At 46.8% G+C, this 23226-nt stretch overlaps 1 long non-coding RNA gene and 2 pseudogenes across 1 annotated transcript; all 3 read right to left on the reverse strand.

Moving 5' to 3' along the window:
• Positions 1 to 506: 506 nt before the first annotated feature.
• On the reverse strand, positions 507 to 9799 carry LOC129356978 (serine/threonine/tyrosine-interacting-like protein 2; annotated as a pseudogene).
• Positions 9800 to 10967: 1168 nt separating this feature from the next.
• On the reverse strand, positions 10968 to 13062 carry LOC129356974 (uncharacterized). The gene is made up of 2 exons (XR_008605474.1): positions 11552 to 13062; positions 10968 to 11517 (listed from the first exon to the last, which is right to left on the reverse strand). It is a non-coding gene; the product is annotated as an uncharacterized LOC129356974 (long non-coding RNA).
• A 920-nt stretch (positions 13063 to 13982) lies between these two features.
• Positions 13983 to 23226, reverse strand: part of LOC129356987 (growth hormone receptor-like) — a 29015-nt pseudogene continuing 19771 nt past the window's right edge.

Consider the following 23226-nt stretch of genomic DNA (forward strand, 5'->3'; position numbering starts at 1 on the left):
AGTTCTGAGAAACAATTTGGAAAATCTTTTTACAGTAAATGAAACATTGTTGAGACGTTGAAGCCATTTTTATTTCCTTCAATTGGTTTCCATGTTAAATTTGCCTGAGAAGTCTAGATTTACATTCTGTGAAGTCCAACTAATTTTAGTTCTTTTCTCTATGAAACATTTTGTTTGCCATCAACATTTGCACCCTGGCAATGAAAACATCAGCTTTCTGAATTTTCAGGAGAAAACGGCAGTAAGGAGGAGATCTGTGCGGGGGCTGCGGTCCGGTTAAAGTCTGAAAACTACGGTACTGAGCAGACGTTGTGTGGATCAGGAGCGGAGCGCCTCCAGGCTCCGTCCTCGGCCTCCAGCTCTTCATCACAGGTCAAACATGGCCTCGAACTCGTCGATCCTCTGCCGCGTGTTTCCTTTGCGGATCTTCTTGTAAGACACGGTTTGGTACTTGGACTGGCTGCTGCTGCTTTTCTTCTCATCGTCCTCCACGTCAGCCTCTTCCTCTGTCTTTGGGGAGTTTGGACCTCCTCCACCTTTGCTTCCTTTGTCTTCTGTAACTTCCTGCTTCCTGTCCTCCACAGGCGGCGGCGCGGCGGCGTCCATCAGCCTCTGATGCCTGCAGGAAACAGGAATACTGTCTCTCTCTGTCCGTCTATTGGTGGGTAAATCTGGAGTGTGAGGCTTGTTTGTGTCACCAGTGAGGAATTTTAATGAGATGGTCATGAATAAAGTCAGGCTGAATGTTCGTTTGGCAGCTCAGCCAGTGTTCCAACGTTACGTAACAGAAACAAAAGGTTTAAGCATTTAAAGTTTAAAGTAATTAGAAAGCCGGTGTTCTGACCAAATGGACCTTCATGTGCAGAACTTTAGAGCAAATGCAATATGACTGGCTCTCCAGCGCCCCCTGGGGTTAACCTCAATCTGACACTTCAAGAACATTGTGGCTACTTTTGTCTTTGATTGAAACTTTCTTAAAATAAAAGTCATGAACTGGTCATGCGTGTAACGAGTCTAAAATACGGTAATAAGTGGATTATTGAAGTATCATTTCAGACATTTAGCGATGTTGTTGTTTTCATCATGATTACAGTCCGCTGTCAGAAATCACTTAAACCGCGTCAATCTCTAGAAACGCTTTTCTGGATATTACACGACTGTGACGTCAGCTGTCCGCTACACACTTGTAATGACCTTCCGCGGCCAGAGGCGTCGCCGTTTCACACCGAATGGAAGGTTTCGCAGGATTCAGAGCAAAAGAGATTCAAGTTTTTACCTTCAGGTGAAACGAGTCTGCAGGTTGAATCTGCTGCTGGGAACCCGCTGCTGAATCTGGCAGGAAGTCCCAGTGCTCCCTCCCAGTGCTCCCAGTGCTCCCAGTCTTTGTTGCTGCTCGGTGGTGTGAGATAATGTTCCCCCAGTGGAGCGTCAGATGGGGTGAAACCTTTAGAGCGATCCGTTTCCTACCTCGTCTCCATGTGTTCCTCGTTTTGTGCTCCAGGTCTGTAACCCTCTGCTTCCTGTTTTCTTCCTCCTCAGAGCAGAATAAGAAGAATCGTTAAGACACGTTATTGTCCTGTTCATGTTTCACAGCATCAAATCCATCCATGTGCATCAGCTGCAAAACCTTCATCTGGAAGTGAAAGTTTAGATAAAAATGCTCTGATCTGTTCAGTCCAGATGGAAATCATCTCACAGAATCAGTGTTTAGAAAAATGACTGTAGGTAAATATCAGCACCGCCTCGCACCACCCACCAGATGGCAGTGTTCCATGAAGAAAGCGTGACGTCATCACACGCGTTTCCTTCAGGTCAGATCAGCAGAACGTTCCTCTGATGAATTTCTGAATATTTTAACAGTTCTGACTCATGCAAAGCTTCATTCTGAGATTATTAATATTCTGAGCTGAAGTGAGGAAACGTTACCAAACTAGTATTTGCAGTCTGGACCTGCAAGGCTGCAGGTTCTATGGGAACCCCGTCGGTACCAGCGCTCCACTGGTCCCAGTGTTACCAGTGACATCAGCATCAGTCACTGGTAACGCTGTAAACAGAGCCGAGTTCTGGTCTGGGTCTGGTCTGGGTCTGGAGCCTGGAGGATTTTCATGCTCATGTAAATTTTATCATCATCATCATGAGGCTGAATCTCCTGGATCCATTAAACTGTTTCCTTCTTTTCAGGAAAATTGGCTCAAAAATGAAAAATGCAAGAGATGCTTCTATGAATATTTATTAAAACAATGAAATCAAAGCAGAAAAATGTTCCTTCTGTCAGTAGTTTCACTTCATCGTGACAATATATGGGTTTGACATTTAAAACAAAATTAAATACTTTCATAACATTGGGTGGAAATATATTCTCCTAATCTGAATATTTCAAGACTAATCTGCTGAGAAAAGACAGCAGATTAAATGAATACTGCAATACCTCCATGTGGCCAGTAGGTGGTGACAGTTATTCAGAGCCGCAGAGGAAATCGGATGCAGCAGCTTTGTGTTGTCCAGCCAAACAAAGGTTAGGGTTGGGTTGGGGTTGGGTTAGGGTTGGGGTTAGGGTGAAGAATGAGAGGATAACCTCTCATTCTTCACATCCCAAGACTTTCCTCCGATTCTTGGCTCCCTGCTGCTCCCTCCAGGCAAAGAGGACTTCGTCGTCTTCGGCCTCCGCGGCGGCTCGGGCCCGGATCCTCCGTCTGGTTTGAGCGATGAAAGCCTCGACGTCCTCGTCCTCCTCCTCGTTGCTGGCGTCCCGCCTCCCTGCGGCTTCGCCGCCGTCGTACCGTGAGCGATGAGCGAATCTCTGATGGGGCAAGACGCTGTCCGTCCCGTCCCGGCTGGTCCCACCCCCCGTCTGTGGGAGTGTGTGAACCCGTTGCAGGAGTATTCGGCATCTTCGGCTGACGGATCTTCACCGAACCTCGGCCGATATCTGGAAGTCTCGGCGCATGCTTCCTCGTCGTCTCGTTCAGCAGCGAACGAGCCTCTGTGATTAGAGAAGTCAAACTGGGAAGCCGAGGCGTCCAGGTCGTCGTAAGGATCCTGAGACGGATCAGCTTCTGCACCTGAGGACGGTTTGCCTGGAGGAGGTCTTACACTTCTCAGCCAGTCGTCAATGCTGGTGTTCCGGTCTTTCTCTATCAGCGGGTTGAGATTTAGGCAGCCGGAAAGACCGTAGCTTCTTTTGGGTTTCTCCTTTTTCTTTGTTTCTTCCAGAAACTCTTCCTCTTTCCTCTTCCTGTCCTTCTCCTCATCCTCCTTTAGTTTCTTTTTCTTGTACAGTGTGCTGCGCTTGTTGTCTTCCAGGATCTTTTTCTTCTCATAGGTTTCCCCTTTGTCCCTCATTTCAGATTTGATCTCCTTCTCTATGGCGTCCAGTTTGCCCAGATCGACCTGGTCTTGGAAGAGGCTGAAGAGAGGAACGCTGGTCGTGGTGATCTTGGTTTTCTTGGAGCCCAAAGCGGACCCGATGTCCGTCCCCAGAGTGGAGTCGCCCACTCAGACCAGACATGCTGCTGCCGCCGGAGAGGACAGACGTTGCTCTGCCATGACCCTTTGATAGAGTGCTGGAGGAGGACGCCCGCTGACCCAGGAGGCCCCGTCATCCCCTGCACGGCGGCCGGCTAGCATGCTAGGCGCCGCTCCAAAGCTGAGCTCAGATCCAGCACGTGATGGAGGAGGCAGGCTCAGTTCACTCTGCTTCTGCTTGATCGTTTCAGTCACAACATTGGCGATCCAGTTCTGAATGCTGGTGAGGTTGATCACGGGTTCACCTGCAGGCCCCGGCACAGCTGGACTGGGAGGACTGGGGGAAGGGCTTGGCCAGCGGACTGAGTGGATCTTGGACTTCGAGGCTGTGAAACAGAGGACATGGTGGATGACCTGCCGCTCAGCATGGATATGTTGTCGTCGTTGGCGACACTGGGAGGGCCGGTGACCCCGGCTCCAGCCCAGAAGGCGGACAGAGGGATGGTCCCGCCGCTGACGCAGCTTTCTGAATCCCACCCACACATGGACTGACTCTCCTCCAAGGTTTTCTTAGAGCGTTCCAGAATCTCTTCACGTCTCTGCCTCCGTTTGATGGCTGCCGAGTCGTCGCCGCGGCTGAGCTCCAGGATCTCCTCCGTGTTGTCCTCACCGAGGCGTTTCTGTTGCCGCAGCTTCCAGGCCTGGTACGCCGTCAGATTGACATCCTGGAAGGACGGAGTCTTACTTTCCTCCTCTCCATCAGTGGCTGAACTTTTCCCTCCATCCTCTCGGTCTTTTTTGTTCCAGCCGAACTGGATCCTCTTGATGCGCCAGCGCTCCAAAGGCGTCATCTTCTCCTTATTCTTCTGGCAAAAGTTGTACATGGAGCTGGTGTCAGACAGGATGCTGTCAACCTCGGCATCAATCTTCTTGTTTTCACCCTCAATCCCTGTGCTCTCGCTGCCTTCATCGTCCTCTGTCTTGCGGTAGCGAGCCGCGGCTTGTTCCTCGATCTCTTTGAGTCGCTGCTTCCAGAGGTCAGAGTAACTGGTGCAGCTGGAGATGGACGTGGCGTCTGAGGAGGGCCTCTTGTTCCTGTGCGTCAGTCTCTCTTTGACAGCTCGGATGTCCTCGCTGGTGACGCTCTCCCCGTCGTCTTCCTGCCTCGCTGCCTTGGGACGGCCGGCGCTGACGGAGTCCTCCTCGCCGTGGAGCTGGGCCTCCCACCACTCCTCGCTCTGGTACTTTTCATTTCTGCGCTGCCACTCGCGGATCATGCCGTCCAGGGCCGTCCTCGTCATCCTCAGCTCCGTCCTCCGTGCCCGTCGGCCGCGGCAGGTCCATCTCCCGGTGACCCGGTTCCTGATCCCCGTTGTGGAGCGGCCCGTTTCGCAGCGCCGCAGCCGCCGCAGAGGAAGCGATGCTGCTCATCACGCTCTCTCCGTCTTCCTCCTCCTCCATCATGATGGACTGCGCCGTCACCTTCACCACGCTCCGCTCTTCCTCCCCATCTGTCTCTTCATCATCATCATCACCCTTTTCCTCACCGAAGATGCGGGCGCGAGTGTCGATGACGGAGCACTGGCTGAGCGTTTCGTCATCGTCGTCGCGTTCCTCCATCAGCGTTTCGTTGAACTCTCTCAGCTGCTTCAGGAAGCCTTCGTTGGGGTTGATGGCCCGTTTCTTCCTGATGGCGGTCAGCGCCTCCATGATCGTCATGTTCTGGAAGATCATCAGGTAGGACGCCACCAGAATGGCCGACCGGCTGACGCCCATCATGGACACAACCAGAACTTTTCCTGCCAGACAAACAGATTGTGAGTGAGTCTGGGCTTTTGAGAACAGAGAATCGTTTAGTTGTAGAAAAAGAAAATGTTACCATGTGCAGCGAACTGGAGGTTAACTTTCCTGAGGGAAACTCATGAATAACTACAGTGGACATTAGCATCACTTCTCCAGGAACTATGATCTGCAGGCTCATAAAACATTCCCAGAAACCGAGTTATGGATTAAAGTATGCTATTCTGGATCTCTTAGTGCGTCAGTGACGGCTGCTGCTCAGGGACACGCAGAGAAACTCTGAGCAATGAAACAAGTGCTTTGTGTTTCAGGCCTCAGGGAGAAACAGGATGAATGAGTGAATAAAATTCACCAGTAATCCTCAAAACACTCAGAGTCCAACAAAGCAAACATTTGAAGACTTTGAAGCACTTGGTTTCAGAATGAGGGAAATTAAGTGGAACTACGTCAAAGTCTCATTTCATATGGATTGGAGTTCTGTAAGGGAGAAACAAGCAGACGATGGTGAGGATGAAGCTTCAAACCGCAGGACAAAGGAAGCAGGAGGTCACTGAGGTCAGCCACAGGACCTGATCCCATTGGTCGACTGACCAACCAATGAGGAGTAAGGCCTGCAGGGTCTGCGGGTTCAATGAAGACCCTTCAATGGATCCAACCTCTAACTCAACTAGACCAGGAGTCAGGTCCAGGTTCTGGTTCTGGTCCAGACTGACCTCTGTGTGTGAGCAGAGCCTCGTCCAGGAACTCTGCGGTGGGTCTGAAATGCGCGGAGATGTCGGCGTCGGGGAAGTCGTCCAGTTCGATTCCTCGGTACTGGATGTTCATGTTGGCGTAGAAGGCCTGGCTGGTGTAGACGCCGGTGGGTGGGCCGTGTTCAGGATGTGCGTGATGCCCATTCTCTTCAGACGGGCCTTGTTCACCGCAACGGATCTGAAACGGAAGCACAGCTCTTGGATGTCGAAGTTGAAGCCGATGAAATGACGACACTGTACTCACTTCTCGGCGATGTGGATGTTGGGCCAGACCTCGTCCACGGGTTGGCGGGCGCCTCCAAGCGGTCCTGGACCACGGCCCTCTGGATGTCCAGCACGCAGGGCGTGTTGTAGGGGCTGCGGTCGTCCAGCATGTCCCGGACCCGGTTGTACAGGTCCTCCACCATCAGCTCTCCGCAGACTCCAGCATGGACTCCGGGACGGACTCGGGGCGGGAGCGGGGGGCGGCAGCTCTGGGGAGGAACGGCCGGTTACCACAAGCGAGGAAACACGACCTTCGGCTTTTACTTTACATCGAAGAAACTCAAAACATTCAGGTCTTTTGTGGAAACCAAGGAGTCAGTCACTCAGGCTCCGATCACAGCAAGAAGAAAATGATGAGGTAGGTCAGCCGGGCCAGTCGGTGGCGCTGTGACTGATGGGCCCGTGGTTAAAATTTTCCCAACATTTGAATAAATTACTGAATTCAGTTTAGGCTTTTCTTCTGCAATCAGTTCATGGTGACATCATCAATGCTTAGAGACTGGTAACCAAGAGGGAGAACAGAAACCCCAGAACAAATTCATGATTCATGAATTAATTCTTGTCCATGTCAATAGGTCTGTACTTTGACTAGGACATAGTTGCTTTCTTCTGCTGATGACCCAGTTTGGACCAAATCTCGTCCGTCAGAGGAGAGGAAGGAGGAGTGAGTTCGCCATCTTCCCCACTGCCACCACCAACATGGAGCCGCAGGCTCAGAATCAGGTTCTGGTTCTGATCCGGGTTCTGACTTTTTATGTTTCTGATCAAACGTTTTTGCTCTGGGATGAGGTCAATTTTTTTATGTATTTTGCTCTCTGATCACATGACCAACAGGATGTTTGCTGCTGGCAGAGAAGACAAAGACAGGAAGTGCCGCCATGTTTGTTACTGATTGACCATGTAAATAAACATATTCACATTAATTCGAGTTCAGAAGCGATGATAAAAGAGGTGCATTTGTTGCTTGGTTTCGTCGTAAATAAATCTGAACTCTGGATGTTCGTCTGCTGGGCTGCGTGGTTAGTGTTAGCCATGTGTTAGCGTTAGCCATGTGTTAGCGTTAGCCATGTGTTAGCGTTAGCCATGTGTTGGCATTAGCCATGTGTTAGTGTTAGCCATGTGTTAGCGTTAGCCATGTGTTAGCGTTAGCCATGTGTTAGCGTTAGCCATGTGTTAGCGTTAGCCATGTGTTAGCGTTAGCCATGTTTAGTGTTAGCCATGTGTTAGCGTTAGCCATGTGTTAGCGTTAGCCATGTGTTAGCGTTAGCCATGTGTTAGCGTTAGCCATGTGTTAGCGTTAGCCATGTGTTAGGGTTAGCCATGTGTTGGCGTTAGCCATGTGTTAGCGTTAGCCATGTGTTGGCATTAGCCATGTGTTAGCGTTAGCCATGTGTTAGCGTTAGCCATGTGTTAGTGTTAGCCATGTGTTAGCGTTAGCCATGTGTTGGCATTAGCCATGTGTTAGTGTTAGCCATGTGTTAGCGTTAGCCATGTGTTAGCGTTAGCCATGTGTTAGTGTTAGCCATGTGTTAGCGTTAGCCATGTGTTGGCTTTAGCCATGTGTTAGCGTTAGCCATGTGTTAGTGTTAGCCATGTGTTAGTGTTAGCCATGTGTTGGCGTTAGCCATGTGTTAGCGTTAGCCATGTGTTGGCGTTAGCCATGTGTTGGCGTTAGCCATGTGTTAGGATTAGCCATGTGTTGGCGTTAGCCATGTGTTAGCATTAGGCATGTGTTAGGGTTAGCCATGTGTTAGGGTTAGCCATGTGTTTAGCATTAGCCATGTGTTAGGGTTAGCCATGTGTTAGCATTAGCCATGTGTTTAGCGTTAGCCATGTGTTAGCATTAGCCATGTGTTAGCATTAGCCATGTGTTAGGTTAGCCATGTGTTAGCATTAGCCATGTGTTAGCGTTAGCCATGTGTTAGCATTAGCCATGTGTTAGCATTAGCCATGGAGCACAGAGGGAGGGAAAGCTCTTTGGCTGTCATCCTGTTTCCGCAGATGGAACAAGAATCCTCCATTAAGCTGCCACTGGGCCGCCGGCGCCGTCTGCACGACAATGAGCAGAACCGTTTGACCTCACCTGACCCTCGCCTGACCTCGCCTGACCTCGCCTGACCTCACCTGACCTCGCCTGACCTGCAGCTTCATAAGGCTTCAGAATCGCCACGGAAACGCTTCAGAAATGTTTTAAGTTGTTTAAAATCCTGCAGGAGACACGACAGAAGCAGCACAAAGCAAAGGAGCCGGACCAGCAGCTGGACCTGGAGTTGGACCGGCTCCAGGCCCGGATCCAGGCCCGGATCCAGGTCTTCAACATGGCCTCTGCTGGACGAGCAGCTCAGGACTTGGAGACAGAAAGGGAGCATGGTGGTGGCAGCATCATGCTGCGGAGGAGCTGCGGAGCAAAACATCCAGCCTACGCTAAGGCCTAGTCAAATCCAGAGCCACATGTGGACTTTGACTAGGCCCCCTCTTACCTTCGCTGATGATCTTCTTGGCAGCGACGGCCGACGACAGATGGATGGGCTCCATGACGATGGACGAGGCATCAGAGAACCTGGAGGTCAAGGAGGTCATGGAGAAGCTGCGAGAGGAGGAGGAGGAAGAGGAGGAGGAAGTCAGTCTGGGGAAACCAAGTCTGAGGTGATCAGGCAGAAAAGTTTCAATTTGTCCAGGAAAACATGAAAAATATGAGAAACTGATTATTATTATTATTATTATCAATATTGATCAATATCCTGCCGTTACCTAGGAGACGGGCAGCGCAGGTACCGAGCCTGGACTCCTCGAACCTCCTCTTCCTCCTCCTCCTCCTCTTCATCAGGGACCGCCTGGTCCTCGCTTTCATTGGCTGTCTCCATGGCAACCAGGACCCTATCAGAACTGATGACAGGTGTTGATGACGTCAGCTGAGCTCCAATTTCATTTCTTAAATTCCTTCAATTATTATTTATTGATTATGAACAGAAGATAATAAATAAGCAGCAACATTAAAATGAGGATCATTAATGTTATTATTATTGTTTTTAAACAAACAAGAGAAAAAAAACTTTGATTTCATTTGGAAACTAGAACTGAAGAATTTATTACAAAAACAAATCAGGTTCCGATTGGACCGCTGACGGTTCTGTCCCAACTCAGACCCACAAGAACCAGAACCGGTCCGAGAGTTTAATGAAGTGCGTTTTGGACCGGCCTGAGTTCTGACCCTGTCCGGTTGTGTCCGGTTCGGTTCGGTTCGGTCCAGGTCGCGCGGGTCCGCTGTTTGTCCTTCCAGAGTTATTTTAAGCTGCTGACAGCTGCAGAACCGACAGCAGAACCAGAACCAGAACCAGAGGACAACAGTGTGTGTGTGTGTGTGTGTGTGTGTGTGTGTGTGTGTGTGTGTGTGTGTGTGTTTCTCACCTGCGGCGGACTGGAGCTGTTCCTCAGGCCGAACCGAACCGAACCCCCTCTGACTCTGCGGCCCAAATTAGCCGCGCTGCTCTTCCTCCTCCTCCTCTTCCTCAGAAACCCGACACCAGCAGCTGTGTGTCGTCATTTCCGGGTTCCTTCCCTCCTGGATCGTTTCTTCCTGAGACCGGAAGTCCTAATCCAGATTAGAGTTCAGATTAAAAGCAGAAACAGGATGTTTCTGCTTAGTTCTGTTCATGGAGCAGAAGGAAGAACATGTGAGCCTCATAATAATGATCATAATAAGTTAGTTTTATAAATTCTAATTTTCAGAATTGTTGGCGTCTCAGTTTCCAAACTGACCAGATTATTCATGTTTTAATTTCCCTTAAGAGGTCAGATTATCTTTCTGTCCTTATTAAGAACAGATTAAACGTTAATCATAGCTAAAGACTGGCTAGCCGCAGCTAAAGATGGGCTAGCTTCAGCTAAAGACGGGTTAGCCGCAGCTAAAGACGGGTTAGCCTCAGCTAAAGACGGGTTAGCCTCAGCTAAAGACGGGTTAGCCGCAGCTAAAGACGGGTTAGCCTCAGCTAAAGACGGGCTAGCCGCAGCTTAAGACGGGTTAGCCTCAGCTACAGACGGGTTAGCCGCAGCTAAAGACGGGTTAGCCGCAGCTAAAGACGGGTTAGCCTCAGCTAAAGACGGTTAGCCTCAGCTGAAGACGGGTTAGCCTAAGCTAAAGACGGGTTAGCCTCAGCTAAAGACGGGTTAGCCTCAGCTAAAGACGGGTTAGCCGCAGCTAAAGACGGTTAGCCGCAGCTAAAGACGGGTTAGCCGCAGCTAAAGACGGGTTAGCCTCAGCTAAAGACGGGTTAGCCTCAGCTAAAGACGGGTTAGCCGCAGCTAAAGACGGGTTAGCCGCAGCTAAAGACGGGTTAGCCTCAGCTAAAGACGGGTTAGCCTCAGCTAAAGACGGGTTAGCCTCAGCTGAAGACGGGTTAGCCTCAGCTAAAGACGGTTAGCCTCAAAAGACGGGTTAGCCGCAGCTAAAGACGGGTTAGCCGCAGCTAAAGACGGGTTAGCCGCAGCTAAAGACGGGTTAGCCTCAGCTAAAGACGGGTTAGCCTCAGCTAAAGACGGGTTAGCCTCAGCTAAAGACGGGTTAGCCGCATTAGAAGGATGCATTGGGCTCACCAGCAGTCGATCAGCATCGTTCTCATGCAGTGACTGATTGTTTAAGGATTATATTCAACTACGTCTCTTGAGAGAAGGAGGCAAACAGAGGCATGAAGGTGAGAATGAGTTCTTTATTTACTGTGATGGAAAAGCACTTTGAGCCGACCACAAATCAGTAACAACACGGCTCTACAGAGGAGGTGAAAGGTCAACAGAGACCCTGATAAGAGACAGAAAAACGCTTCCAGGTCCACAAAGCAACGTTACATCATTATCACAAGAAATAAGCCTTTTCTCAGGTACAGCTCGTTTAGGCTTCAGGATACTTTCAGTTCATGTGATCCAAGTCAAGACAATTGAACATTTTTACTTATTGATCACTACTATTGCATTGGCACCAAGTCACCATTCAACTTACAATCAATACATTTCAATAATTCAATACAATCCAAAACAAATTCAAGAATTTTTATTGCCTCAAACCCAAAGATGTTTATATAAGATATTTCCCCGCCACAAAGCAACACACTTCCTGTTACGACCGGCTTCCTGTTACGACCTGCTTCCTGTTATGACCGGCTTCCTGTTACGACCTGCTTCCTGTTACGACCGGCTTCCTGTTACGACCTGCTTCCTGTTACGACCGGCTTCCTGTTACGACCTGCTTCCTGTTACGACCAGCTTCCTGTTACAACCGGCTTCCTGTTACAACCTGCAGGCATTCTAACATCAGAAGCGATCAGAGGGGACAAAGTGGTATGAAACACCAGAGACAAAAGGCACAACGAGAGACGAGGACGACCACAGGGAGACGGCAGAGTCCCAAAGTTTCTGGTTATTCACTGGGCTCACATCAAACACCAAAAGGTCACAGGGTCATCTACAAGATTGTGTTTAGAGTTTTTATCCAACTGGAGGAGTGTCAGTGGCTCTGCTTTTGTGCATGAAGGAACATTTGGCTCAATTTTCTAAAAATACTGCAGCTCTGACCTGAGAAACAGAAAAGACGTCAACCAGCTGCGGTTCAGCGGTTCTGGTTGAAACGGTCCAGACTTCAGCACATCCACCGGACCTGCAGGTCGAGAAGAACCTGCTGCAGCTAACAGGAAGGGCGACGGACCGCTGTTAGCCTCAGACCTTATTTGGAAATGGACCGTTGCACTCCGGAAGTGAAGGGGGCGCTATTTCCTATATACATGAGCTTTCGTTTTTATTTTCTTAGAAATCTGTGATATATTTTTTTATATTTTTATCTTTAGGAAGGATTTTCACTCTCAGCAGGTATTTAACTCTCTCTCTTATTTACTTCAGCTCACAGTTTGTAACTAATTCTGTAGCTTTCGGCATTCTTCTAAATCTGCTATTTAGTCGCATCTTTTTGGCCTGATGCTGCCTCTAGTGGCGAGGGGAGGTAATACAACTAATGTAATTACATTACTAAATAGCACAAAGTTCTTATTGTTCAATATTAATTCTGGTAATACTGGAACGGTAAAATATAAATTCCCTCTCAGAACAACATATCTTTTCATTTTCTTAAGGAAGTAGAGATAATTAAATGAGATAAACAAAACCTGAAAGTGATTCCAGTTTCTCTCGATGGCCAACCTGTTGAAACTGGAACATTTTAAATTCCTGGTGTCGTTCCTGGACATTCAGCTCCACTTTGCAGAAAACACTTCCTGTATCTTTAAGGACTTTCTCAGAGATGCCATCTTTAAGAGGATCTGGTGATCTCAGGGTTACCCAACTAGAGCTTGTGAGCTAAAATGTTCAAACTTAACATTTAACTTGAGTTTAACTCCAGTTTGAACTTTTCATCTCCTCGGCTGGTTCCGTCTCATGAGCTGCAGATTAACAAACTTTTAATGAAACTTTCACTGGCAGGTAAAACAGCAGGTAAATGGTGGTGAAACCAGAACCAACTTTATCTCAACTGTTTGCTGAAAGATGATGGAAGATGCAGGAATATTTTAGCAGAGAGCATCCATCCTCTTTCTTCATCAGTTTGACCTCTGACCTCATGAAGCCGTTTCTGTTTCCTCTGGTAATAACAATCTATTAGAAATCATTTATTGACAGGGCAATAATTATTCTTTACCAGCTAAATGATAACATTTACCTGCAGCTTGCTGAGTGTTTTACTCTATTCATAAATTATTGATGATGTGATTCTATGAATAGGATTTATTGTTTTAGAGTTGAAGGAAAATTCCATGTTGATAAACTAAATAATTTTTCCTAAATATGAGTCGACCAACATAAAGTCTCAGAATAATATAGATGGCAGCGTAAAAACTAAAATGTGAATCTTTGCTTGTATCTGTTTAATCTCAGTCCAGCTGAGATCGGTCATGGAGCGCTAACATGCTACGCTAACAGAGTCACACGGAGCTGCAGAGTTTTCTCAGTAGAATCGTTTAAAGCCAATTAACTAATAATAACCCTAACCAGTCCTCATTCTGAGAAAACTGGGCATCATGTGCTGATTCTCAGTGGTTTTATGGGAATCTGCTGGCATAAAAATGATAATGGACCTTATGGGCCCGATTCGATTCCTCTCATGTTCTGGGTCATCAGCGATTCTCATCCCTGCACATGGATAATCAAGGAGCGGCTGCTTCTGCAGAGCGAAGTGGGAATAAAATGAGGTTTTATCCGAGCGACGGGAAACAACGGGAAATAAACCCAGGAAGTTCTGGATGTAGAGAACCAGAATCCTCTCCGACCAGCGCCACCACTTCCTGTTTCCTGAGAAAGACCAAGCTTGAAACTCTGAAGTATCCGGGTCCATTTCAAATGGACTGCAGAACCCAGAGTTCACAGCAAAGCAGTCCACACTCCTGACCAGTAGGTGGCGCTAATTCTTCATATCTTAAAGCCAACAGCCATTAAAACAAAGAAGAAGAAGAAGAAGAGTTCAGGATGCCCAGCTCCTCCTGGTGGAGTGACCAGAACCAGAACCAGAACCAGTTCAATGTCTTGTTAGAAACTTCTAGTTAGATTTCATGTGAATGCATCAAATTGTGTTTTTCACGCCCACAGTAAAGATGGCTGCCAACACAGGCTGAGCAAAAACAGAGCGGTCCAAACCTCGGTCCAGAACCTCGGTCCAGAACCTTGGACCTATTTGGTGTTGTCCGGGCTGACGGGCAGCAGCGGGTCGGCGTCGTCGCTCTTGTCGTCGCTCTTGTCGTCGCTCTGGTTCTGGTTCTCCGCCAGCCTTCTTCTCCTTCTCTCGCTTGGCGGCATCCGGACCGAGCGCAGCAGGAAGTCCTGGCAGTATGGCGCCGGCAGACGGCAAGTGGACCTCGCCGCTGTCCCTCATCAGCTGGACGCAGGTGTAGAAGTCCTGGACCGGAGCGCGGACCGGATCTGGAGCGGAAACGGAGGCGTCGGGGAACGCCGAGGCGCTCCATCGTGTTGTAGTCTGATCCGGGAACGAACGCCGTCTCGGGCTGTTGCCACAGAGACGGCGCGTCCTGCAGCACAGTGTAGGGCTCGGGCACCACGGCGCGGTACGGCGCCACGGCGCGGTACGGCGCCACGGCGCGGTACGGCGGCGGGCTCTGGACGCCGCCGTCCTGCGGCGCGCTCAGGTAGATCCCGTCAGCGCTCACCTGGTCCCACATCTCCAGCGAGGTAACTGGATGCCGGTATCCGTGGAAGTTACTGAAGTGACGGTTGATTTCATCAAAGTTCCCCTTCTAGACACACAAAGACAAGACAAGGAAGGGCCGGGGTCACAACTAGCAGACAGGGCACAATGACGCGACTACGTTTCCCAGGATGCATCACCTTCAGAAGCAGAGGGTCAATGCCCATGATCCGTGGCTTGGGAACAGGCGGCAGGAAGTAGTCTTTTATTCTGGAGGGACAAAGCAGAATCTGAGTCGTCTTCTCTCCAGAGCGGGAAGGTGGCGCCCTCTCTGGACGCACCTTGACATTACAGCTCCCTCACCTCCTGCTCTGAGGAATCACCCCGAAGGCCACGACCAGCAGAGCCAACGGCTCCACCACCAGAACCAGAACCAGAACCAGGACTTTACCTGCACAGGAGAACATGACCTCTCTTCACTTTAGAAACCATTTCCTCACACTCAGGTTGCCGCCACAGAAACCCCGAGTCATACCTGCAGCGGCCTGTTGGGACGCTCATGAGCAGCGCGGCACTCCATTTGCTCCACAGCCGTGAGTTGCGGTGAGCGGCAGCGGACCCGAATCACGTAGTCGCCGGGTCGCAGGCCGAGCAAACTCCACATGCGGCTCCTGCAGAGGATGCTTCACCTGCGGACAGAAACGGCGGCGTTCAGCCGGTTCACCGGGACCAGCAGCCATCAGGACTTTCACCGTCAGCGTGGCTCCTCAAACCCAAGTTAGCAGCCAGTCACTCCATCGCACCATTCAGCTCAGTGAACCCAGAGGAACTCAAACTGGTCCTGTTCAGAAGCACCATGAAGCGGACCCAACCATCCAGAGTTCCTCTCTACTGTCGGTTTTAAAGAGGAACCTGCGGATCGGCCGCGTACCTTCCAGTTTGTGGTCTCGCCGACGCGTCGGTACTGCAGCTCGTACACCAGAGTGATCCAGCCGAGCGTACGTGCTCAGGAGCCGGGTACGTCCAGGACAGCAGCGCGCTGTGGCCGACCTCGTCGCCGCCGGCGTCGCTCAGGTTGAAGCTCAGGTTGACCGGGGAGCCTCCATCTCCACTGGAGGACAGAGAAACTGCATGAGGAGAGGCCTGGAAGACCAGAACGCCTGCTGTCAGGTTGGCCATGAGCTGAGGAACCCAGGGAACCAATGGAACCCGGGGAACCAATGGAACCCAGGGAACCATGGAACCAATGGAACCGGATGGAACCAATGTGGCCGACCTCGTCGCCACATTGGTTCCAAGACAGCATTGTTTTCCACCTGCAGAGGTACATGGCTCTGCCTCCGTCAGCAGCCTGACGTCAGACAACGTTAGTCAGTAATTGGTCTCAGACTCAGGAACGCCCGATTCTCCTCAGACCAGGTTTACTGGGTTCTCCTGGTTTTCCTCCCATCTATTGCCTGGATAAACAACAAGATTTGGGTTGATTTTATTCTTAACTTGGTCCATAGTTTGTGAAATTGCCATTGATCTCCAGTAGCACTGAAGTTGCGGGTTTATCCTGACATCACATACTGACTCTTCATCTGCCTCCGTCTAACCAGCGACTAAACCGTTGTTTCCTGTTCTGGTTATTAAATCCTGAATTATTCTGTGATGATCTGATTTTATGCTCCATCTGAGTCGAGACGTAAACTCAGAGGTCGGGCTGAAGGTGGAGGAGCCACTTTATTGGACGAGCTCCAACATGAGGAGACGTGACCTTTGTGGGGTCGCCTGATAAGAAACATCTGAGACAAGCTCAGTGTTCACCATGGCAACCGTATGCAGCGCCAATAAAGCTCACAGGAAGTAGTCTGTGACTGGTCCAGGAGTAGACTGTGACTGGTCCAGGAAGTAGTCTGTGACTGGTCCAGGAAGTAGTCCTGTGACTGGTCCAGGAAGTAGACTGTGACTGGTCCAGGAAGTAGTCTGTGACTGGTCCAGGAAGTAGACTGTGACTGGTCCAGAAGTAGTCTGTGACTGGTCCAGGAAGTAGAACTGTGACTGGTCCAGGAAGTAGTCTGTGACTGGTCCAGGAAGTAGACTGTGACTGGTCCAGAAGTAGACTGTGACTGGTCCAGGAAGTAGTCTGTGACTGGTCCAGGAAGTAGTCTGTGACTGGTCCAGGAAGTAGTCTGTGACTGGTCCAGGAAGTAGACTGTGACTGGTCCAGGAAGTAGTCTGTGACTGGTCCAGGAAGTAGTCTGTGACTGGTCCAGGAAGTAGACTGTGACTGGTCCAGGAAGTAGTCTGTGACTGGTCCAGGAAGTAGACTGTGACTGGTCCAGGAAGTAGTCTGTGACTGGTCCAGGAAGTAGACTGTGACTGGTCCAGGAAGTAGTCTGTGACTGGTCCAGGAAGTAGACCGTTCCCAACAACAGCAGGTTGTTGGTTTCCTGATGAAGCTCATAGTATGATGATGAGGATGATGACCAAGAACGGTTCAGTGACAATAATAATAACTATTTCATTGGTAAAAACACATCCAGCACATTTCTGCTGTGGGTCAAAAGGTGACTGACTGAACTAAAGGGTCAAAGGTCATCCAAGGAGCTGATAAAGTCTGGTAGCTGCTAGATTAGCATGGACTAGACCTGCAGATTAAATCTTTCATATAAACTTCAAACTGAAGAAGAGCAGCTGTGATATGCTGGATTATAATCTGGAAATATAATCCTGGATTAAAATCAACAACAAACAGCAGGGACCCATGCAGAAAAACCACAATCCTCACTCGATATAATCCAGTCTAATCCAGTGAATCTGGTCCTTCCTGGATATAATCCAGTTTAATCCGGTCAGTCTGGTCCTCAGTGGTTATAATCCAGTCTAATCCAGTCAGTCTGGTCCTTCCTGGATATAATCCAATTTAATCCAGTCAGTCTGATCCTCAGTGGTTATAATCCAGTCTAATCCGGTCAGTCTGGTCCTCAGTGGTTATAATCCAGTCTAATCCAGTCAGTCTGGTCCTCAGTGGTTATAATCCAGTCTAATCCAGTCAGTCTGGTCCTCAGTGGATATAATCCAGTTTAATCCAGTCAGTCTGGTCCTCAGTGGATATAATCCAGTTTAATCCAGTCAGTCTGGTCCTCAGTGGATATAATCCAGTCTAATCCAGTCAGTCTGGTCCTTCCTGGATATAATCCAGTCTAATCCAGTCAGTCTGGTCCTTCCTGGATATAATCCAGTTTAATCCGGTCAGTCTGGTCCTCAGTGGTTATAATCCAGTCTAATCCAGTCAGTCTGGTCCTTCCTGGATATAATCCAATTTAATCCAGTCAGTCTGATCCTCAGTGGTTATAATCCAGTCTAATCCGGTCAGTCTGGTCCTCAGTGGTTATAATCCAGTCTAATCCAGTCAGTCTGGTCCTCAGTGGATATAATCCAGTTTAATCCAGTCAGTCTGGTCCTCAGTGGATATAATCCAGTTTAATCCAGTCAGTCTGGTCCTCAGTGGATATAATCCAGTTTAATCCAGTCAGTCTGGTCCTTCCTGGATATAATCCAGTCTAATCCAGTCAGTCTGGTCCTTCCTGGATATAATCCAGTTTAATCCAGTCAGTCTGGTCCTCAGTGGTTATAATCCAGTCTAATCCAGTCAGTCTGGTCCTCAGTGGTTATAATCCAGTTTAATCCAGTCAGTCTGGTCCTCAGTGGATATAATCCAGTTTAATCCAGTCAGTCTGGTCCTTCCTGGATATAATCAAGTCTAATCCAGTCAGTCTGGTCCTTCCTGGATATAATCCAGTCTTATCCAGTCTGGTCCTTCCTGGATATAATCCAGTTTAATCCAGTCAGTCTGGTCCTCAGTGGATATAATCCAGTTTAATCCAGTCAGTCTGGTCCTCAGTGGTTATAATCCAGTCTAATCCAGTCAGTCTGGTCCTCAGTGGTTATAATCCAGTTTAATCCAGTCAGTCTGGTCCTCAGTGGTTATAATCCAGTTTAATCCAGTCAGTCTGGTCCTCAGTGGATATAATCCAGTTTAATCCAGTCAGTCTGGTCCTCAGTGGTTATAATCCAGTCTAATCCAGTCAGTCTGGTCCTCAGTGGTTATAATCCAGTTTAATCCAGTCAGTCTGGTCCTCAGTGGTTATAATCCAGTCTAATCCAGTCAGTCTGGTCCTTCCTGGATATAATCCAGTTTAATCCAGTCAGTCTGGTCCTCAGTGGTTATAATCCAGTCTAATCCAGTCAGTCTGGTCCTCAGTGGATATAATCCAGTTTAATCCAGTCAGTCTGGTCCTCAGTGGTTATAATCCAGTCTAATCCAGTCAGTCTGGTCCTCAGTGGTTATAATCCAGTCTAATCCAGTCAGTCTGGTCCTCAGTGGTTATAATCCAGTTTAATCCAGTCAGTCTGGTCCTCAGTGGATATAATCCAGTTTAATCCAGTCAGTCTGGTCCTCAGTGGTTATAATCCAGTCTAATCCAGTCAGTCTGGTCCTCAGTGGTTATAATCCAGTTTAATCCAGTCAGTCTGGTCCTCAGTGGATATAATCCAGTTTAATCCAGTCAGTCTGGTCCTCAGTGGATATAATCCAGTTTAATCCAGTCAGTCTGGTCCTCAGTGGTTATAATCCAGTCTAATCCAGTCAGTCTGGTCCTCAGTGGTTATAATCCAGTTTAATCCAGTCAGTCTGGTCCTCAGTGGATATAATCCAGTTTAATCCAGTCAGTCTGGTCCTCAGTGGTTATAATCCAGTTTAATCCAGTCAGTCTGGTCCTCAGTGGATATAATCCAGTTTAATCCAGTCAGTCTGGTCCTCAGTGGTTATAATCCAGTCTAATCCAGTCAGTCTGGTCCTCAGTGGTTATAATCCAGTCTAATCCAGTCAGTCTGGTCCTCAGTGGATATAATCCAGTCTAATCCAGTCAGTCTGGTCCTCAGTGGTTATAATCCAGTTTAATCCAGTCAGTCTGGTCCTCAGTGGATATAATCCAGTTTAATCCAGTCAGTCTGGTCCTCAGTGGTTATAATCCAGTCTAATCCAGTCAGTCTGGTCCTCAGTGGTTATAATCCAGTCTAATCCAGTCAGTCTGGTCCTCAGTGGTTATAATCCAGTTTAATCCAGTCAGTCTGGTCCTCAGTGGATATAATCCAGTTTAATCCAGTCAGTCTGGTCCTCAGTGGATATAATCCAGTTTAATCCAGTCAGTCTGGTCCTCAGTGGATATAATCCAGTTTAATCCAGTCAGTCTGGTCCTCAGTGGTTATAATCCAGTCTAATCCAGTCAGTCTGGTCCTCAGTGGTTATAATCCAGTCTAATCCAGTCAGTCTGGTCCTCAGTGGTTATAATCCAGTCTAATCCAGTCAGTCTGGTCCTCAGTGGTTATAATCCAGTTTAATCCAGTCAGTCTGGTCCTCAGTGGATATAATCCAGTTTAATCCAGTCAGTCTGGTCCTCAGTGGTTATAATCCAGTTTAATCCAGTCAGTCTGGTCCTCAGTGGATATAATCCAGTTTAATCCAGTCAGTCTGGTCCTCAGTGGTTATAATCCAGTTTAATCCAGTCAGTCTGGTCCTCAGTGGATATAATCCAGTTTAATCCAGTCAGTCTGGTCCTCAGTGGTTATAATCCAGTCTAATCCAGTCAGTCTGGTCCTCAGTGGTTATAATCCAGTCTAATCCAGTCAGTCTGGTCCTCAGTGGTTATAATCCAGTCTAATCCAGTCAGTCTGGTCCTCAGTGGTTATAATCCAGTTTAATCCAGTCAGTCTGGTCCTCAGTGGATATAATCCAGTTTAATCCAGTCAGTCTGGTCCTCAGTGGTTATAATCCAGTCTAATCCAGTCAGTCTGGTCCTCAGTGGTTATAATCCAGTTTAATCCAGTCAGTCTGGTCCTCAGTGGATATAATCCAGTCTAATCCAGTCAGTCTGGTCCTCAGTGGTTATAATCCAGTTTAATCCAGTCAGTCTGGTCCTCAGTGGATATAATCCAGTTTAATCCAGTCAGTCTGGTCCTCAGTGGTTATAATCCAGTCTAATCCAGTCAGTCTGGTCCTCAGTGGTTATAATCCAGTCTAATCCAGTCAGTCTGGTCCTCAGTGGTTATAATCCAGTTTAATCCAGTCAGTCTGGTCCTCAGTGGATATAATCCAGTTTAATCCAGTCAGTCTGGTCCTCAGTGGTTATAATCCAGTCTAATCCAGTCAGTCTGGTCCTCAGTGGTTATAATCCAGTCTAATCCAGTCAGTCTGGTCCTCAGTGGTTATAATCCAGTTTAATCCAGTCAGTCTGGTCCTCAGTGGATATAATCCAGTTTAATCCAGTCAGTCTGGTCCTCAGTGGTTATAATCCAGTTTAATCCAGTCAGTCTGGTCCTCAGTGGATATAATCCAGTTTAATCCAGTCAGTCTGGTCCTCAGTGGTTATAATCCAGTCTAATCCAGTCAGTCTTGTCCTCAGTGGTTATAATCCAGTCTAATCCAGCGCTCACCGATCTCTGCCACGTCCAGGCAGTGCTGCTGGGATGTGTAGTTCCTCTGGGGCGTCATGGCCGTCACCGTCATGCAGTAGTACGTCCAGATGGACGTGTGGTTCTTGTCGAAGTAGCAGCTGTGGACTCCGCCGGACGTGTAATCTGGACACTCAAGTTCTGGTCCCATTCTGAAAGGCAGAGGAAGACGTGTCAATCCGGATAATCTGTGGTTGGAGTTCTTGTTCCTCCAACAGGATGAGGTCAGATTCCCTGAAGGTGAAAACGCAGGCAGTGGATTAACAGATTACGTTTAATCCCACAGAGACAAGCGGCTGATTCTTCAACATGATCAGAGAAGGAAGATAAAATCCATAAAGCAGTATTTAATCCAGCACAGCACCGATAATCTGATCTTTTCAAAGGGTGAGAGGTCAAATCAACGAAAATAATCCATCAGGAACCAAAACCAGAAAAATACTAAAAGAACCAAAAACAGAACAAAAACCACGAGAGAAACTAAAAACCTGGAGACAGAAACACGAACAAAACCTGGACCGAACTGGTAAATATGGACCGAACTGGTAAATATTGACTAAACTGGTAAATATTGACTAAACTGGTAAATATTAACTAAACTGGTAAATATTAACTAAACTGGTAAATATTGACTAAACTGGTAAATATTAACTAACTGGTAAATATTGACTAAACTGGTAAATATGGACCAAACTGGTAAATATGGACCGAACTGGTAAATATGGACCGAACTGGTAAATATTGAGTAAACTGGTAAATATGGATTAAACTGGTAAATATTGACTAAACTGGTAAATATGGAATAAACTGGTAAATATTGACTAAACTGGTAAATATGGAATAAACTGGTAAATATTGACGAAACTGGTAAATATGGAATAAACTGGTAAATATGGATTAAACTGGTAAATATTGACTAAACTGGTAAATATTGACGAAACTGGTAAATATGGATTAAACTGGTAAATATTGACTAAACTGGTAAATATTGACTAAACTGGTAAATATTAACTAAACTGGTAAATATTGACTAAACTGGTAAATATTAACTAAACTGGTAAATATGGATTAAACTGGTAAATATTGACTAAACTGGTAAATATGGATTAAACTGGTAAATATTGACTAAACTGGTAAATATGGATTAAACTGGTAAATATTGACTAAACTGGTAAATATTAACTAAACTGGTAAATATGGATTAAACTGGTAAATATTGACTAAACTGGTAAATATGGATTAAACTGGTAAATATTGACTAAACTGGTAAATATGGATTAAACTGGTAAATATTGACTAAACTGGTAAATATTAACTAAACTGGTAAATATGGATTAAACTGGTAAATATTGACTAAACTGGTAAATATGGATTAAACTGGTAAATATTGACTAAACTGGTAAATATTGACTAAACTGGTAAATATTGACTAAACTGGTAAATATTAACTAAACTGGTAAATATTGACTAAACTGGTAAATATTAACCAAACTGGTAAATATTGATTAAACTGGTAAATATGGATTAAACTGGTAAATATTGACTAAACTGGTAAATATTAACTAAACTGGTAAATATGGATTAAACTGGTAAATATTGACTAAACTGGTAAATATTGACGAAACTGGTAAATATGGATTAAACTGGTAAATATTGACTAAACTGGTAAATATTGACTAAACTGGTAAATATTAACTAAACTGGTAAATATTGACTAAACTGGTAAATATTAACCAAACTGGTAAATATTGATTAAACTGGTAAATATTAACTAAACTGGTAAATATAGATTAAACTGGTAAATATGGATTAAACTGGTAAATATGGACCAAACTGGTAAATATTGACTAAACTGGTAAATATGGACCAAACTGGTAAATATTGACTAAACTGGTAAATATGGATTAAACTGGTAAATATTGACTAAACTGGTAAATATTAACTAAACTGGTAAATATGGATTAAACTGGTAAATATTGACTAAACTGGTAAATATTGACGAAACTGGTAAATATGGATTAAACTGGTAAATATTGACTAAACTGGTAAATACTGACTAAACTGGTAAATATTAACTAAACTGGTAAATATTGACTAAACTGGTAAATATTAACCAAACTGGTAAATATTGATTAAACTGGTAAATATTAACTAAACTGGTAAATATAGATTAAACTGGTAAATATTGACTAAACTGGTAAATATTGACTAAACTGGTAAATATTAACCAAACTGGTAAATATGGATTAAACTGGTAAATATTAACTAAACTGG

Source organism: Poeciliopsis prolifica, unplaced genomic scaffold (assembly GCF_027474105.1).
Source record: "Poeciliopsis prolifica strain line A6 unplaced genomic scaffold, Auburn_PproV2 SCAFFOLD214, whole genome shotgun sequence".
Classification (NCBI taxonomy): domain Eukaryota; kingdom Metazoa; phylum Chordata; class Actinopteri; order Cyprinodontiformes; family Poeciliidae; genus Poeciliopsis; species Poeciliopsis prolifica.